Below are 3,021 nucleotides of genomic sequence, written 5' to 3' on the forward strand. Positions count from 1 at the left end.
CAGTTATTGCCGCTATTCTGTAGCTTTAAATAAACAATGAGCACTTCAAGTGAGGAAGTTGTTTGACTAAAGACTCTCATGCATTTGTGCTCTGTTTAGATAACATATAGGCCTACTGGAAATAATATAGCTGTTTGTTTCTGTTTAATATAATAATATAATTACAAATGTTGGTACACCATGTGGGTTTCTCATTTAATTATATTAAAATTTTATTATAGTGTTATGATCATGCTGTTTCTGGCTGCATCTCAGGCTCAAATACAATATAACATAATTGATTATCAGACAAATCTGTTTTCTGAGACATTTTAGTTCATAATTAGTAACTCTTGTACTTATTGTACTCCTATTATTAGTCTTTTAGACACTGTGTTTTACTCCTGCTCCTTAAAAACACTTCTTATCTTGTATATTTGTATATTTTGCCAGATATTTAATACTCTATTGTTCCAAAACTGGGCCCAGTGAGTGACCCAGGTCTGTTGTGAACTTTAAACTGTGGTTACTCTATTAAGTGTTACTGTAATTTGAAGCATTCTCTGGCACAAGATTTTCCTTAGGGATAAATAAAGTTGTATTGAATTGAACTGAATGAGAATCAGAGCTTATTTTTATGTTGTTTTTGTTCATAAAGTTATTAACAAAGGTCCCACAGGTTCATCTAATAAACCATTTCCTGCACAGTATAAGTCTGCTGTTGTAAATGTTGATAAGTTGTCCATAAATAGATTTTGGTCGAGATAACAATGCAGCCCTTTTCCAAAGTATGCAAAGCATTATGCTGGAGGAGGATTTTCCACAACCCAGCAGCAAAAATGTTTCTTTCATGGCTCTTAACATATCTATAAAGCATTAGGAAATGATTTATTAACTACTAAAAGAGCACTCTGCCGATTTCAAACTTCAGGTTGGGTGTAGCCTACTAGTCAAGGTTAGTTCTGCTCAGTGTGTCAGAGTAGCTGTATGATGTCTCTGGCGGCTCTGGAGGGAGCTCTCTAAGTGTGGTGGGAAAAGAAACAAAGCGATGATGCCATCAGTTTTCTCTGCTTTGGTGTCGAGGTTAGGAATTTCTTGCAGGAAGCCTCTGTTACAGACAGGGGATGTGAAGTTTGGAGTGCGTGGGAATTCACATGAGGGAGGGGCAAATGAGAGCTGGGAAGTTGCATTATGGGAAATGTAGGATCCAGTGTTTTTGTGACTTTACACATACTAGGGTCAGGATATCTTGGCTTCTTGCTGCAATGGTTGTTCCCTGAATCTCTTTTAAGTCTGGACCTCTCAACCTCTCTAATAAAGACATTAATTGCTGCGTATAAATCGTTTATAAAGGTTTTCTTAATAGTAAATGGGACCATTATGATAATTTTAGTAATGAGCTGCTATTAAATCCTTGTTCATTTAAGATTAGTTTTTTTGACACATGTTTAAAAATCCGACAATAAAGCTGAAAAACTTCCAGATAAGCTGTGTCAAAAGATGCAGAGCAACATGATGAGTGTTTAGTTCTACATATATAATTTTTTTTACAGAAAAGGAATATTTCAGAATTAACTTCTTCAGTATCACCAACATTTTGATTAGTAATTGTAATTTAACTGCATATTGTTTCTCAGTAACTGTAACTGATTACAGTTACATTAATCTCGTAATTTAAAAAGGGACTGTTTGTTATTTATGAGGGGGAGTGGTGGTGCGAACAGGGGGAGGCATATCAAATACTTTTTTAAGCACTTGTGAGGGACTATTTTATTTTGGCTTAGGGGACAGACATACAACTTTAAATGATTGTCTTTTATATTTATGTCTCCATTGATTTTGAAAGAAAATGAATGTTCCTTAAAATTATACAATTATTCATAGCTGTAAAAAGTCAGGAATTAGTAGTAGTAGCAGTAGTAGTAGTTTTTCTCATTTCTGCCAGTCCTTGGACACATCATGTGCGATGAATGCCTCTGTCAGAAAAAAACAGAACCAAATCTGATCTTCAAATAGTGATATTTCATCAGAAACACTTCATTCTACGTCTTATCTAAAATTACGTCTTGTTAAAAGTGCTATAACCTCTTGACCTTATACTTCATTCTACTTAACTTCCTCGTCCGTGGACACTTTCTTGTGCCATCTAGTGGTAGTAAGAGCACAATACACTAATCCATGTAAAAACAAGATGGCAGCCATCTCTGCTAAGTCAGTCTGCAGCCGATCCCGACAAAAAAGTGGACAAGGTCCAAAACCTGATCACATTTTATGGTTGAAACTTGTTTATTTGTGATTAATAATGTTTGTAGTGTGATATGGCAACACATTTGACCAATTTTAGCAACAGTAACAAGCTAAGACACTGTTAATTAGCAAGTACTCGTTTGACATTGGGACTTTATTATTATCGTCTCGTTTGAGGACATTGGGACTTTATTATTATCGTCTCGTTTGAGGACATTGGGACTATATTGTCTTGTTTGAGGACATTGGGACTATATTGTTGTCTCGATTAAGGACATTGAGACTTTGATATTGTCTTGTTTGAAGACATTGGGATTTCAATGCCATCTCATTTGAGGACACTGGGACTTTACTGTCTTTATTATTATCATCTCATTTGAGGACATTGGGACTATATTATTGTCTTATTGACATTGAGACTTAATCTCCTTGTTCGAAGACAATGGGACTTTATTGTCTCATTTGAGGACACTGGGACTTTGTTATAGTTGGCAATGTTTAGTTTTTTGTATTTATCAGGTCCTACTGATCCCAAATAGCTAGGAGAAATTAAAAATACATACCAATTAAAAATAACGTTTTTATTTTATAATAAAGTTTTGTTATTTTTTATTATTTAACACAAAACCTGTTTTTTTTCCCTAATTGTCACAGACTGAAAATAAAAATGTTTACAGGAGGTGACGCTTTTATTTTGAAAATATAACAGCAAAAGTACAACAGGAAGTCTTATTTTGTTGGTAGGAAACGCTCAGTATGTGGCTGTAGGCGCGCGCGTGTGTATATACGCGTGTG

The sequence above is a fragment of the Epinephelus moara genome, chromosome 7 (assembly GCF_006386435.1).
Source record: "Epinephelus moara isolate mb chromosome 7, YSFRI_EMoa_1.0, whole genome shotgun sequence".
NCBI classification, from domain to species: domain Eukaryota; kingdom Metazoa; phylum Chordata; class Actinopteri; order Perciformes; family Serranidae; genus Epinephelus; species Epinephelus moara.